Consider the following 17,580-nt stretch of genomic DNA (forward strand, 5'->3'; position numbering starts at 1 on the left):
GTGAAAATCAAAATTAGAATAAATTTGATGACAATTAATCATTTCTCAGTTTGGATGAACGCACAATACAAGTAATCACAAACCACAACATTTTCTTTAAATTATAATTGGTAAGGAAATACCAAAAGTCGGCTCACACAGTTAGCTATCTCGTATTTTAATAAGATCAAAGTATTAAAGCTTTTGTAATAGTTGAAATTTATTTAATAATATTCTAAGATGTGAAACAAATTTTTCATACATAGTTAAAATTGAAATTAAATTTTGAAAAGTTGGGAATTTGTGAATGCGTAAAGTGTTGCCGTCATGTCAGGATTTTATTTTGAGAAATAATTAATTGCAAAAATTGCGGAACATCATATGATTTCTTCTTGTTTCTCATTATATAGTCATTATAAACGTAATTATTGGCATTTATTTAAGACGATTTAAAAATGTTCATATTTGAAATTTTGGCACATTTGTCATATCTTTGAAATTCCAATCTCTTGTTATAATCCAATAACGATTCCCGCATTACCTATGTTATAATTGCAGTAATCTTTTGAGGTTAGATCTGTTATAAAGTAAAATTTTCTATCTTCGAAAATACCATCTATTTCTAAATAACATTTGAAAAATTTTGAACTCACTCTGTATGTATAAAAATAATGACGTATAACAGAAATACAATAATATGTGTGTAAATATTAATGGCAAAAGCTATTACAATATTTGACACGTATATTAGTTTATGTATACATATTAATAATATATTTATTTCCTATTACATAATATAATATTGTATATTATATAAATAATATTTATTATAGTTTAAAATACCAATTTTTACAATTAGAATATAAGAACGTGCCTTGAAATTACAATTGATGTTATTTATTTTTTTCTTTTCCTTAAAATTTTTAATTTTCACAGAATTTCTTTTTTTTCTGGGACATTTTAAATGTAATTTTTACTCTTATATTACACAAATAATGAGTTATTTGTGTAGTATAAGAGTATAATAAGAAATAGAGGAATATAGAAATGTTAAAGGAGAGAGCCAAAATGTAAAAAAAATTTAATAAAATTTTGTTATCCTTAAAATAAATTTAAGGGATGTTATGATATGAAAAGGATGAAGGATGTTATTTATTTTCTTAATGGAAATTTTATGAATTTTTGTTTTGTGTATGGCCTTTTGTATTTATTTTTGTAAAAATTTCTCTTACATAGCTATTATGTAATATGTTAGAGAGTTAAACTTTATAGATGGTGTGTAGAGTGTAGAAGATTATTCTAATTAAATGGAAATTATTCTGGTATTTATTTACACATTGTAATTTATCACATTGAGAATTTAGTAAAATAATATTAAATATTTAAAAAAAATTAAAACTTGAAATGGAAAATTTTATTAAATTCACAGCTGAGAATTTACGGGATAAAAAAAAAATTAATTTTTTATAAATTGGGTTGTTTTTCTATTACAAATTTTTGGTGTTTTGTTTTGGGATTAACTTAAAAATATTCGTGTTAATTAATTAAGAGTTTTGAATGTTAAATTAAAAATGTATAAAAATATTTAACTTTACACAATTATAACAGCAATTTTCGGGAAGATCATAACGTACGATGAAAGTTGACTTTAATAATATTAAAATTAAATTCAAAATGGAAAAACTTTTTTGTGTAATTTATTAAATTAATCCGTGGGAATAAGAAGTGTTCAATATCAGAAGTGTATTGAGTTATTGGAAAAACCTGTATTCGGTATTCGTCAGTAGTTTTAAGAGTCAAATCAATTTGTCGGTACGTCAAATTTTGCGGAAAGTATAAATGGGTTTAACAGGAAATTTAAAAAGCACACATTAAAAGTTTGCACAAGCTCAACATTGGTTTGATATTAAAAATTTTGTGATAAAAAGTTGGGGTGAGAAAATTAATTTGTACCTACCGATGGCACAAGAAACTTCTGCTAGAGCATATTTGCGATCTGGACTCTAGATTCTAGATCATAACAAGTTACAAATAGCTGCGGAGGCCAGGGAGGAGATACTTTCTTGCCACTTGCCTTTTAAATCTACAAACTACAAATTGTACTATAAAAATCAAGGACAATTGAAGATGAAATTATTCAAAAATATTTGGAAATAAACCGTAAGACATTCTTATTATTATTGTTATAAATATCTCATAAACTGTTATATGTTTTCTTAAAATTTTTGAAAAAAAAAATCAATTTCTACTCTATTGTGAAATAGTTAAACCATTTCAGAAATGCACTTTTGATTTATTAATATTCAAACAATTAACCCCATTTTAACATTATCCTTAATCAAATTTCTATTATACATATGTTTTCTTTAATTCACATTTCCTTTAAATTCTCCTTAATATATTTTCTTTAAAAGCAAAGAATTTTTATAATCCACGTGGGTGAAAATAAGAAAAATCCAAAAAAAAAAAAAAGCAAAAAATTAAATTTAATAAAAAAGAAAGAAAAAGTGTAAGAATTCAATTCGCATTCATCTTTTCATTTTCATTGTAACATGCACACATACATATACCTATTCTATATTATTGAAATTTATTCCTTTCAACAAAAATGAAAATATTTACTTATCCTATGTATGTACATATCTATGTACACATTATAAATATAGACTATGAAGGAAATAAATAGAAAAATAATGAATTGGAAAATTTATTCTTAGAAATAGCAAAGTTCTTCTCTTTGTATACCAAATACAAAATACGAATATGCTTCTATATAAGTAATTTTTAGATAAATAATGACTTAAGTAATTGAAAATAGAACAGAAATTCAGAATAAAATTCAAATTAAAAATGGAATAATAAAATAATTTACAAAAATGAAAATAGAACGAGACTCTTTTTTATCCAACATTAATACCATGCTGTTCTTAAGGAGTTCTTCTTATGTATATAACAAAAATATGCATAATAATTATGATTAACGTTCTTATTTGTATAAGCTATGTGAATTTTTATGAAAATTTTGAAGAAAAACTGATACGTTCTTATACGAGTATACGATGTCGTTTAAATACTTGAAAATTAAAGATTTTTCTCAAGATCTTTAATAGTATTTTATAAATGAAAATTGAAATGTAAAGTAAAAGGATGTTAAGGATTTATAGTGTAGCTTATAATTTGTTGACACCTTCAACTAATTGAAATTAATATTGCTTGGTTTTAAAAATGTTTCATTGTGTTAATTTTAATTTAAACATAAGAACAAGAATCTGAAACTTGAACTGTAGAAGGATGACTGATACTTTCAGTCAAGTTTAAAGAAAATGTTTTACTAGTATAAAAACGAGATTAATACTGGAATGGGAGTGGAAAATATGTAAAATATTTAAAATATTCTAAAAATTTTGATTTTCGTTTTGGAACCTCTTAATAAATTTAATTTTTTTTGTTCTCAAATTTTTACAATTGGACTGCATACAATTGCGTTATAAATGAATTGATTACATAATGGTCAAAATGGTACTGCATAAAATTGTACTGTGCATGAACAATATAACATATTGTGTCTGAATTTTTTTAGAAAGTAGCTCGAACAGTTTATTAATTCATATTAAACTTATTGAAGCATAGGCAATCTTAATATGAGAAGAATATTCAAATCCAAATGAATTATATTGTCTAATTGTCTCATATATTTTTCGTCTTATATCATAGTTTTCAGTATGAATAGTAATAAATGATGATGTCGAGTTTTTTTTCGCATATTCCATATGATATCGAATGGTTTTATTTATTATTTCTTACATAAATATCTACTGTATTTTCGCAATTTTTAATTACACATAAATTTCTACTTTTTAAAGTAAATTCTTTCGGATATATTCTCATATTTCGGATTATTACCAAAATTTTTTGATTTTAAAATTATTTTATTTTATACTAATACTATTCAATTATATTTGAATGGAATTTGAAACTCAGTAGCCCCAATTGAATACAATATTACTATAAAACAAATCTTGAACAAATAGCCATAATATCTTTATAGAATTCATAATTTTCTGAAATATCTTAAAAATTGTGAAAATATAAGGATAATTTCCCAAAATATAACAGTTTATACATGGTTTTATAACAATTTAGTTCTTCTTTTAAATTCTTTAAAAGTTTAAAAATAAATAAAAAATTAAGGATTCTTTTTCTACAAAAAAAATTTTTCACTTTAATTGTGGTTACGTTTAATTTATCATACAAAAGTATTCGAATCCAATTGATTATTATGCGGAACTTAAAAAAGAAAAAAATAATTTTTTCCTTTATTGATTTGTGAACAAAAATAATTTTTCAATTCATTGAATTCATTTTTATTTTATTCTTTTTATTTGTTCAAACAACCCACCCACCTACCCTACTATTTTGTGGTATATTAAGGGGGGGGGAGGGGAATAATTTTCCAATTTTATCATAAAAATGCTTGCATAGTCATATTTTTCCACTTAAATCGGCTCCTTCTTTTATTTCAAATAATAATAATAATCGAATTCAATTGATAATAATCAAATAATTTACTTTCAATTTTTTGTTATTCTTTTATTTTATAAGAATAGTAATAAAGTAAATAAATAGCAATTTTTCTTTTTTTTGTAATTCAGAGATTGCGTTTTTATTATAGAAATTGTAATGAAAATGTTGAATGTTGAATATTTTTCCAATAAAACCAACAATAATAGCAACAATAAATAAATTATAATTTTCATTTAATATCCGACAATATAAAATATACAAGTATCCTTGAAAAATATCCTTTTTTTTTTTGTGTTTTGTTTTCTTTGGTTTGGTTTCGTTTATTTGGATGATATCATTATTATATGATAATTATTATTTAACAAATAGTAGAAAATTAAAAAAAAATGTTGAAATAATTGTTGGTTTGTTTTACGTTCGTAAAGTAGCAGTAAGTACAATATTTGTACATGTGTTGGGAGAATTTTCAAACAGTACAGGACTTAGTTTATCTATAGGTAGTTATATGTAGTGTATTGAAGAATTAAATTACAATGAATTTTATATAAAAGTTTATTATCTTAATAAGGAGTTTAAAAATAGCCGGAATGAAATTTATTCCGTGAACAAGAATACGTACAACATAATTATTAAAGTAATTATAGTAATTAATAAAATAATTACTAAGACTTTAGTTTCATGTAATTATTATTGTTTTTCTTGAAATATTTTGAATGATAGCTATTTAGAGGATATTTTTATAGTGAATTTTTACATAATTAAAATTATTAAATATTTAAATTTTATTAAGAAAATTTCTTTATTTTCACAAAAAAAAATGGGAAAAATTAAAGATTTCAGAAAAATCCTTTCTAATTTAGGATTAGTCAAATATCATTATAGGAATATTATCGAGAAGATTTCGCACTTTTCTCCAAAATCTATTCTGATGCAAATTATTGCATATAAAAATTGATATTATAAGAGTTCAAAATTCAGTATAATTTTGATACAGGTCTTGAGTAAAAGATGTAATGAGAGCTTTTCGAAATTTGTAATTTCTTGACAAATATATTGAAATTTTTTAATATATTGGGAATTTTTAATAATATTCGAAAAATGAAGCCGAATAATTCATTTCGTTTTTCTTTTAATTATGAAATACCGGCTATCTACTCTTGATATGCAATAATAAAAGGGACTATAATTTTAGGACCAAGCACAATTGTGCATTTTGAATAAAACAATTTAATATTTAATTGATAAATTATTTTCCAAAAATTACAAAATAAAAATGAATATTAATTTTTCTTTTTGTGATCACAACACACACATAATTTACATTTATTTACTAATTAATATTAATGTGAATTCACCATATGGTAGATATATGAATAGTGAAATTTTCTTTAATAATTATTCATATGATTAATTATTTTTAATTCAATATTATTGTTAAAATTTAAATCTGGTGCACAAAAAGTCAATTTCTTAAAAATTTAAATTAAACACAATTTATTCGTAAAATTGCATACTTTTAGGGGATCATATAAAATTAAACTGAGCAAAAATAAATTAAACAAATTCGAAAGTGAATTTAAAGGATTTAATTTCAAAGAATCTTTTTTAAGATATTAAAAATTTGATTTCACATAATATATAGTTGCTCTCACGAAATAAACGCACATTCACTCTTATAATATTTAAAACGTATATATAACTACTTAATTTTGATTTATTTTTAATCTACAATAAAATGTAGACGTCATAACATGAAAAAACTGGAACCAATGTAATAAAAAGAACACATAAAATAAAACAATAGCAATCCTTTATAAAATTTCAAATAAAATGTCCTTATTACATAAAACATAAGGTATATTAAATACCTACCTACATTAACTGTACTTTTATCCTAAATTATGTTATAAAAATTTCTACAAAAAAAAATTTTTTTTATTCTTGCTTTAAAAAGGACGAAAATTTTATAGGAACGTTGATAAATTTTTAAATTAAATTATTTTAAGAGTAAAAAAACAAGAAAACGATATAAATTGTATTTTGATGATTCATTCCGGAAAACCTATGTTACACAGAATATTTTCTTATTTATCAAAAATTTCAATTCATGTCCTTTTTCCATTTCTAAATTTTTATTCAAATGTAAATGTCAATATAAAAATCATTTTAACATTACAAGGCAATAGCATTTGATTTTGAGCAGAATGGAATGAAATGAGGTTGTAGAATTTAAAATTTGTAAAATTCATTCTAAATACAATTGGTTAATATATTTATAATGATGTAGGGTGTTACAATAAAATGTTATATTTGTATAAGGAAGTTGGTGTTTTACAAAATTTATAAGACCCATTTTTGAAATCTGTACGGTAAAATCAGTAATTTGTATTAAAAGTTGTTGAAAAAATTATTAACGAATACTCAAAATAGGCACACTGCCTTGTAAAAGTTCAAAGTAAAAGGTTGACCTCGAATAAATCATATAATTAATTGCTATTTGCACGGTTTCTTCCACTTTCCGGCAAAACAATTGTTATAGAACTTATAAATTTTACTAGCCGCCTGCCAAATTGTTGGTTTAAATATACTGTCCTGCCCTCTTAAAGGGCGAATTACAGAGAAGGTCCGATGACACACAGTGTCCACATATTCGTTATCATATCTCTCTATACATGATTAGAACCTATGTTAGCACCACTCTATCATTCCTGCTCTGATTCACTAGCCACTATTAAATAGCTTTACGGCATAATTAGACACGAATTATAACCACTCTAATTACAGTGGGCAGACTATTTAACAACAGATTTATGGTTTTACTTGACAATGCGCTGCAGATATTCTCCTGATTTCGCAAATTCAAACTTAATACTTATTTACTCCCAGAAATGATTAAACTCAATTTTTTAAATAGTCTAAAGAGCCGTCTTATTAGGAAAAGTGTTACCAATAGCGGTCATATTAGAAGTGTTTTTATTTAGGGCGGAAAATACTGGTCCCTACTGTATTTTGTCATGAAAGACCACATTTCGAAAACTTAAAAAACAATTTCATTAAAAAATATTTTCTAATACAAAAATTTCATAAAAATTTTTTATTAAATATTTTTCATTTAAATTTTCTTCCTTATTAAATAGTTTACCCTTAATCTTTTCATTCACATACATACGTACGCATTAATTAATATTGAATTTAATTCAATAAACAAAGAAAAAAACAAAAACTCTCAATTCTCGTTCATTTATACTCAATTATGTAAGATATTAGAAAATTTTTTCATAATACAAAATAATATTTTTCAACTACGAGTAGACTAAATAAATATAATAAAATACACGTACATACTTATGTGTAAGGATATTATATATAAACATTTCAAGGATTCTAAGGAATATATAGAATTTTTTTTTTCGAATCGTTTTCAATTGTACATTTATACAAAAAAAAATTCTATCATTAAAATCATATACACGTACACATACATATAGATATATATGAGTTCAAGTTCAAGGATGCGGGATAAAAAAAAATATCAGGTGCCTACATAGAAAACTTGTTAAAAAAAAAAACAAATCGTAATAATAAGGAGAAAAGCTAAATTTTGTAGACTACACACAATATTATTCGAGTATATTGTCTTTAAAACCCCAAAATAAATAAATAAATAAGAAATAAATGAAAAATAATAAAGAGAATACAGAAAATACCGTAATAAAAGGACCACAAAATATTTGTTTTGTAAACAATAAAAATGAACAATAAAAATAATAAAAATTTTCATCAGGATTCAATAATTTGTCGCTTTTACCATTGCTTGTTTTTCTTTTCTTCTTCCTCCATTGTGTTCTTAATTCACATTATAAAGGTGTTTTAATAAAAAGGAATAAAATTGAAGAAAATAGGTAGGTAATGAGAAAATAATAATAATAATTTTATACAATTATGGTATTTAAGCACAAATTTTAAATGGCACTTTTGGAAGTTAATCATCAGTGAAATTAATAAATTCACGCGCAGACATTTTTCTTAAGAATTTTTTTTTTTTTTGGTAAGAAAAGTGCCTTTTCGAGAAAATTGTTTAAATTATAATTATATTGCATGCTTAATAAAGATTACTTTAATTTTTATTGCAAATTTTTATGATTTGTATTGACTGTAAGGGACAGAAGTTCCAATTTTTAATTCTGAAATTATTATACTCTGAGAATTTTAGTTTTCCGTCGAATAGTTAAGTCAACGGCGTAATGCGTGATAAGGAATAACAAACCTACAACGTACGCTTTACATGCGGCTATAATTATTTTATAGGATAGAAGACTATCTTGTTTTAGGCAGACTTGCCTGTTTTATCCAATATTCTCTTTTATGGATTTTGTTGCTCTTGCGATGTTGTGGTCAAGCACTCGTGCTATCTTTAGGTAATCTCACCTGTGGTCTTTTAGTATCGGACTTATTAACCACGGTTATTTTGTGTAGTTGGTTTTCGTTCATCTTATTCACATGACCCCTCCAGTAGTGCCGTCAGCATGTTGTCTATTGAACGACATAATGAATTTTGAATTCTTCTTTTATATTTACACTTCTTTTTTTATCGAAGAGAGTGTACAATCAAATATTTTGATTAAGATAAGAAAAGCGAAAATTTATTATTTCATCCCATGCAAATTAAACTAAGAAATTTCTCTATGAACGTGTGACTTGCTATTTTACAAACAAATATTTTTCTAGTGCCAAAATTATTTTTAAGGCAAATGTGTTTATGTTTTAATTTTAAACAGAACCGAGCCTGGCTTTTAAGTTCATAATAGTTAAATACTGTCAAAATATTTTCCTCCACCATCATTCATAAATATTTTCATACAAATTAAATTTTCATATTAATTTTTTGTATAGTAAAATTTAATTAGTAAATTTAATTTTCAATATTATTTAAATTGTTAAATCTGTCTAAAATTTACTAAATTATTGAAATAAAATTAAATATCATTAAATTTTTATTTATTAAATTTTTTCATTTTTAATTCAAAATATTTGAATTTAATTGGCGAGAATAAAAATATTAAAAATGAAAATTACAAAAAAAAAATTGCATGAATACAAAATAAAATCTATTTAATATTCTTTTAATATTTTCACATGTCAAATTCAAAATACTGTTATATACTACATTATACCATTAAATTTTCATATCTCTACTATACTCTATGCTGCCGCTAATACCATACTTTGCATATTATATCTACTGTTATAAAAAGTCCTTTAAATGAAAATTACAAAATTTTATCAAATAAAAATTACATGTACATACTATGTGTAATATGCATGAAAATAAAAATTTAATTTTATATTATCATTAAAATATTTTCAACGTTATACCCAATCATTTTCATCATAATTATCATAATCAATATACTGTTATACATACTATTGTGTCATTATTATTATTACCTACTTATACCATCAATATCATAATTTTTTTTTTTTTATATAATTTATCATCATTAGGTAAGTATAACATTTGATATCATTTTGACTATATAATATAATATTATTGTTATACACCGTATACTCGTATGTATGTAAATATTATATTATAATATTAATGTGTATATAATATATAGATTTACATAATAATTATAATAATTGTAGAAAATTTTCTCGAAAGGTTGTAATTTTTTTTTTTAAATTGTTTCCATCTCTCGTATGGTGTATTGAGAAAAATTTAATGTGTTGAGATTTTAGAGAACGTTTGTATAATATGAGAGAAAATTATAAATGTCGCTAACATTAAAAATGCAGTATTAATGTAGTATTGTAAAATACTTGTATCTGAAAAAAAAATTGTAGAATGAAAAATTTATACAATGTAGCAAGATTCAAATTGGTGAGAAAGGATGATTTAACCACACAGTAAGAAAGAAAACAACGTAGTGGAAAAAACCAAGGCTACAATGGAGTCGTTTTTTAAGTTTTACTATGGTATTAATAGTGCAATTAAATTGTTGTAAAATTTTCACTGAATTGTTGATGTCACGGTATATTGAAAGAGTTCGAAAATTATAGGAAATTTATTATAGGAAAAGTAGGTGATTGCAATAAAAAAGTTGTATATATCAAATTCGACAGCTCTGCATTTTATTCTAAATTCTATTTGTATATTGCTTAATTTACTTTCTTTAAAAGTTTTATACCATGTAAAATCATTTAGTTCTGAAGTAATAGCTCTCAATAATTATGATTTTAGTTTCGAAAGTCTAGAAATGTTGTTATTTGTTTTAATATTATTGGTAAATTTTAAATTTTAGTGCAATAGGCCGATTTTCGGTAATAATATCACTTAATTCCCTTATTTAAAAATACCTTGAAAAATTTCAAATCTTGAGTTTTATTATAGATCTTTAAGACCTCTGTAACATTCAAAAAACTCTTAATTTAATTTAAACAATTAGAAATGAAAAAAATGAGTCACAACTTTTCATGGTCATTCCATTTTATTGTCATAAAAATGATGTATGTATGTATTTTGTATGTGCTTCAAAATAAAAAAATCATTAAAAATTCCATAAAAATTTTTTACCATAAAATTTAAAAATATTGACAAGCCTTCAAAAAAAAAAAGGAGCCTTTTGAGACAAAAATTTAAAAATTCGAATTCATATGAGAATTTTTTAAAAAATTTTATCTTTATTACCCACAATTCCCTTAAACATACAATGTCGGGATAACAAAAATTTTATTTTTTTTTTATTTTAATGTGGTAACCAGCCATTTTATGACTTTTGATTCGTTTTTGTTTTATTATTATTATTATTATTATTATGGTGCTTAGAAAAATTAACAAGAAAAATAACGATATTATGTTACCGTTTTATTTTTATGTCATAAGAAGAAAATAATTTTAATTGACATTGGGTCATATGACAACGTTATTTACTGAAGTGTGTATTGAAGACGGAAGGGGCAGGGGGAGAGGAAAACAATTTATTATCATCATTATATAGTCTATGTATAAAGTATATATAGGAAGTATTTATAAAGAAAGAAAATTTTATACAGGTACAGGTGAAAAAATGAAAAAAGGGAAACAAATCAAGCAACAACAACAGAGACAAAAAAGAAAGAGAAGAAAATATTTCAAATAGTGATGGTGGGGAAATTTGAAATTTGACCCAATTTCATTAAATAAAGAAACACATAATATAAAATACGCAAAATTTATTGTAAAGGAATAAAAGAAAAAGGATATTTGCTATAAAAAGAATAAGTCAACAACAATTTTTGTTATTGTATTGTCTGTTGTTGCTGTTCTTGTTGAAAAGCGGATATTAAAAAAAAATAAAGAAAAAGTGTCGGTGTTATGAATGCTTTCATTGAATTTCATGCGGTTTCCCCCCCAATAAAACTTGATTGTTTTACTTTGAATATGTCATACAAATATGCGAGAATCCTTTTTCCAAGCAAATTTGTAAGGTTGTATAATATTTTTTATTGAGTTTTTTGAAACCAAGGTAACAATATTCATTTGAAAAATTTTCTTATATTTTTTAAAAAAACAGAAAGTCTGTGTTATGAATTAATTCCAGGTTTCAATACACAAAGGAGATGATTGAATATTTTTTATTGGATATACGAAGAGAAGCAGGATTTTTTTTTGGCGTATGCATATGGTTTTCAATCAATAAATTGTTTTGGATTTCCTTTGAGAGAAAAGGCTATGATGTGATGGTAGTTATATGGGTATCTAGAACCAAATATTTTGCTTTTCGATAATGTTGAAATATTTAATTTATTATCCTTTTTTTTGCCCTATTTTTTGCATTGTAAATATAGTTTGCTCATTTGTATACCAGTTTATTTATGTTCTATGTTATATATAGAGTTTGCGTGTTGTATAAGAATTCTTGTTAATGTTTTGTCTATTTAACAGCGTGGATAACAAAGTTCATGTATAATGATAATAATATAAACATACACATATAATAATATTAAATGGTTGTGTATTACATTTTTGGGGGTTTCAGCAACATGTGGAATTTTATTTTTAGTCATTCTTTTCCGTTTCAATTTTTCATATTGTCGTGTTGGAATTTCATGTTTTTTTTTTAAAAAGAGTTATGATTTTCTAATTTTAGATATAAAAATTTCTCAATAAAATTTATTAATTCGAATTTATATTTATAAATTGATTAATAATGAAAATAATGGTTGTAAATTAAAATTGTTATATTTTTGGAATAAAAATTACATTTTATATTTTAATAATGTTGGGGTAAAATTAAAGTTTACGTGTGCTTATTTTTGGTTCATTTTATTAACAATTTTATTTCCGGAATTTCTCTATAATTTTTAAATAGAGTTTACGGGTCATAGGAATGTGGAGCCTTTCCTAAGCAATGGGCTATAAAGGGCTCTAAACAAGGGCTAATGGGCTATAAACATTGTACTAATTGTGTAGTATGGAACATCTAGGGTAAATATCGCTAATCAAAGTAATTACCGGTTGAGTTTCTCAGGAAGTAGTTCCAAAACATGTCAAAATATTTAATGAATGTAAATAAAGAAAAATTTGAGTTTTCAAACTCGATATTTCGTGATTTGTCTCATTATTTTTGACAACAATTTAAAGACGAAAAATTTTTTTACCTTTCTAGAGCAGAAAAATTGAGTTCTTAATGGATTTCAGTATCTTGTTCACCATAGAACTAAACGCTACTGTGGTTTATCTTAGTGTTAGCAGGCTGAATTCAATTATGATTTGGAAAGCTTTCGATGATGGCGAAAAATAACTGAGGAGCCCGATATGAACATGTCATAATTTGAGTCATTTGCTTGTTAACATTGTATTTGGTGGTTATTATTAAAAAATTCCGTTAAATTTCACATCATCAACTGAAAAACTTTAATTAACAATGAATTCATTGTCCCTTCTTTTTAATGCTTTTCAAATAATATAAGAAAAATCAATTTTAAGAGGTTGTTTACCTTTCAATACACAAATTATTATTAAACCCAGCATATCCTCTGTTACATATTTACTCTTTTATAAAATTCTTTTCACGTCTCATATAATACAAAACTGTACTATACCCTATTCATAAATTTCTTTTAAATTTCGGATGGCAACATTTAATATGCACATGCATACTTCATGAAACGTATACATGATCCTTTTGCTCATTCAACATTTTGAAATTGCATTCCTTATTTCTTATACAATTTGAATTTTCATAAAATATTTAAAATAATAATAATAGAACAAGAGCATAACTATAAGTATAACATTTAGATTTATGACTAAAATGACCTTGGCCCAAATGTAAGAGTAGAATAAGAGAAAAATCAAGTGAAATCTCAAATAACTAAAAGTAGTATACAGTGCATTATTCTCTTTAATAAAGTGTACACATAATATAGAAAATCTCGGATAAGCGTTATGTTATAATTCACGCTCCACAACAAAATATGAACGATTTATTAGACATTCTTTGGTCTTATGGCATTTTGAAAGAGGGTAAAGTTCATTGTTTATGAAAATGTTCTTATAAAAATTTGATTTTGAAAACAAAAATGTTTTTTGTTTTTTTGTTTTGCTTATATGATTAAGTGAACAAAATTTCTTTTAAGTTGTTTTCCTTAAGAATAACATCAGATTAAAAAAAGTTATATAATGAATATACATTATACAGTTGTTTTTATTGACCATATTGTATATTTAGAATAAGGGAGGTATTTTAATGGAAAACAATTTCCCATATCAGTTTCGGTCTGACGCCGAGAAAAATTATGTTATCGGAATATCCTTTTATCGGTTTGGTTTGATGAGTAAATCATCGAATGATCAGTAAATTTTTGTACGAGTATTTGATCGTGCTGTTGAACCGGTTTTCAGGGATATTTATAAAGTTTGCTTTAAGGATATGAGAAAATCGACAAATTTTTACCCATATCAGCCCTTAACAACTTAGCCCTAATACATAAAATACCATATTTTTCTCGAAAATCAGGATCTCCAAGTTAGATAAATGTTTAAGAGGGCTAAATTCAAATTTTTTTGGATTTCACGCAATTTATGCAAGTAATGAACGGATTATTCAATTGAATTGCTGAATCCATTAAGTTAACCTCAATTAAGACCCAAATATACATATTAGACGGCATATTTCCTAGAAGCTTACCAGTTTTCTATAAAGTTTAAGTACGAATTTAAAATACAATTCGAAAATTTTATGTAAAACTCATTTGTATAAAAATAATAATAAAATTATTGAAATTTTTAAATATCTTTGAGAAAATTCACAATAGAATCGATTATGTGCTGACCACATCACATATTTATTTTTCATTTGTTTTTTGAATTCTATATCTTTAAGCTTTACTCGATACGATATACAATATTCAATGTGTTATATGGTTCTTATTTTCCTTATATTTTGAACTGGATGAACTTTGAAAAAATTGTATAGATTTCAATATATATGTATGTATTTTCATATACTTGAGATACACAGATTTTATTGAAAATAATATTATAATATGGAGTGGTTTCTGGAGTGCTTAAAATATAATATTAGAAAAATCTTTTAAGAAAATTATGATGAGAAAATTAAACTTTCATATATATATACGTAAATTGTATTTATGTATAAATATTAATGTTATATACGAGTATAATAAAATAAAATATTTTATGTGGTTTTATGAAATTTCATTAAAAACAAGAAAAAAAAAATGAATTTGTTTTTGCTCCAATGATCTGAATTTTATTTCTCCTTCATAATTTTTATATTATAAATAAAATTATTTTTATTATCTATTTCATAAAATATTTTAAAAATTTAATTAATTTGAATTTAAATATATATATAGAATATAGAATGTTAAATAAGAATCTTGATGAAATGATGTTTCAAGAACTATGGAATATTTGCTAAGAAATTAATCATTGTAAAAAATAATTAGAAAATAATTAAATTCTAATGTGTGGCTTATTGATAAAATGTGATTATTAATTGAATTTATTCTTCCTCTTATGGCTACAATCTTATGACTACAATCTCACAATATTACTGCAATTTATTTAACACATTATACTTTTAGCCTTTATTTTACTTCAATGCCTTACGCTTACTCTTTAAAATTTAATATAAAAATTTTCTTTTGTAATTTTAATGCAAGGAAAAATTCTTTATAGACGCATTTTTACTCTTAAACTATGAACACACAAACCAAACAATAAATATACGAAAATATTAAAAAGAGAAAACAATTCATGAACGCCAAAGAACATTGATAAATAAAATATATTCATAATCAGATAAAAGAGAGAGAACGAGAGAGAGAGAGAGAAATGCTTTTGTTTAAAAACAAAATATAATGATCAAGTTTCAGAGAAATTAAATTGAATATTGCAAATAACACGTGTACATACTAAACTAAATAAATTAACATAAATTGTATAATTTAATGTCTTCATATTTTATTCCGCTTGTTTATTTTATTTATGCTCTATTTGTTTCACCATCTTGTTTAAAAAATATTAAAGAAATAGAATTAGAGTAAAACTTTAAAGTAGCAATAATAATATTTGCTAAAATTAGAGAAAAAACTAAAGTTGTTTACTCTTTAATAATTCTCCTTAAAGAGAGTGTGAGAAAGCAACTTTGATTAAAATGCATAATAACTGTTGATTTTAAAGTCCGGAATGTCAAAGTAGATCGGGTACGAAAAAAAACAGTTAGTGTGAAATGCTTCTAAGGAGTCTAGGATGAAGACAAGTTGATAATATGAGTCAAAATTAATACGAATTCGTCAATTTATTTGTGAACATAAAGGAACTTCCTTAAATGCTAATGTAAGTAAGCATTTGGGAAATTGTAATGTAACGTCTATAAAGTAGATGTTCACAAATCACAATACAATAGAAATCGAAGAAATTAAGGATATATGCATTTTTCGAGCGATTACTGTAAAAATCTCAAATATGTTGGAAAACTTAATTAACGTTCTCGGTATAGTCTAAATCTCTAAAAATTTTCAATATCTTATACAAAATTCATTTCTTGTACAACTTTGGTTCAATTGAAATCAATTTGTCCAGGGAACATATGAAACTTTTTAAAATTCATATATAGCGTATAAGTATGTTCACTATACGGTAGAAATGGGATGAAATTAGAAAATATGCGTTTTTCGGGGGATCTTTGTAAAAATTTTCAATATGTTAGAAAATTCATTCCTTGTGTAAAATTGTTTCCAATTCTCATCAATTTTTTAAAGATAATAAGGAGATAATAAGGAACTGCATCAATGGCATAAGTAAGGTATTGGTACGTTCGCAGGAGAAATTCATATTAAATAAAATGCGCGTTTTTTGGGGGATCACAGTAAAAATTTTCAATATAAACAGAAAAAATCGAAATAGTGGTTCTTATAGCGCTTCTTATGTAGTACTCGTACTTTATAAAAAAATATGACAAGAATTCTAAAATTAAGTTGCCGCTTTCATGAGAATGGTTAAAATTTTCTCTTACATAATCCTTACTTGTTTACTGTTATCGTTTGGAAAAATTTAATTTTTTCTACTTCTCTGTTCTTGCTTTTCTTCTCATTTCTTTATTTTTTCTCATATAATATGCATAAAAACAACACGATGCAATTTATTTTTTCTTGCATACATGTTTGTTTCTGTTTATTTTTATAATAAATTCAATTTACATATAATATTAAATTGGAAAAGTAAATAAATAACTGTAATATAATATTCAAATAAGTTTAAACTAAATAAAATAAAAAAAAAACACCATCATTATACGAATGGAATAAAAAAAAACAAAAATTTTTTTTTTTAAGTAAAATTAATTATAATTGTGTTTCTATGGGAAAAAATTCAATTATAAAAAGTCATAACAATTTTTGCTTCCCCATCTGAAATCAGCAGGAATTTTTGTATATGGTGCAGTAAACGCGATTGAATTTATATTCATACTGTATGGGATACGAAAGCGATTATTTAAATTATACACTCTGTCATACACACACATACAATTTTTTATTAAAATAGCAAGAGCAAATAAAAAA

The 17,580-nt window shown here is 24.0% G+C and overlaps 1 protein-coding gene across 1 annotated transcript in view; it reads right to left on the reverse strand.

Moving 5' to 3' along the window:
- LOC129605341 (adenylate cyclase type 9) overlaps positions 1–17,580 on the reverse strand; it is a 123,301-nt gene that overhangs the window by 21,392 nt on the left and 84,329 nt on the right. The gene's annotated exons all lie outside the window — the stretch shown is intronic.

This window comes from Condylostylus longicornis, unplaced genomic scaffold (genome assembly GCF_029603195.1).
Source record: "Condylostylus longicornis isolate FDR11 unplaced genomic scaffold, ASM2960319v2 ptg000013l, whole genome shotgun sequence".
Taxonomy (NCBI): domain Eukaryota; kingdom Metazoa; phylum Arthropoda; class Insecta; order Diptera; family Dolichopodidae; genus Condylostylus; species Condylostylus longicornis.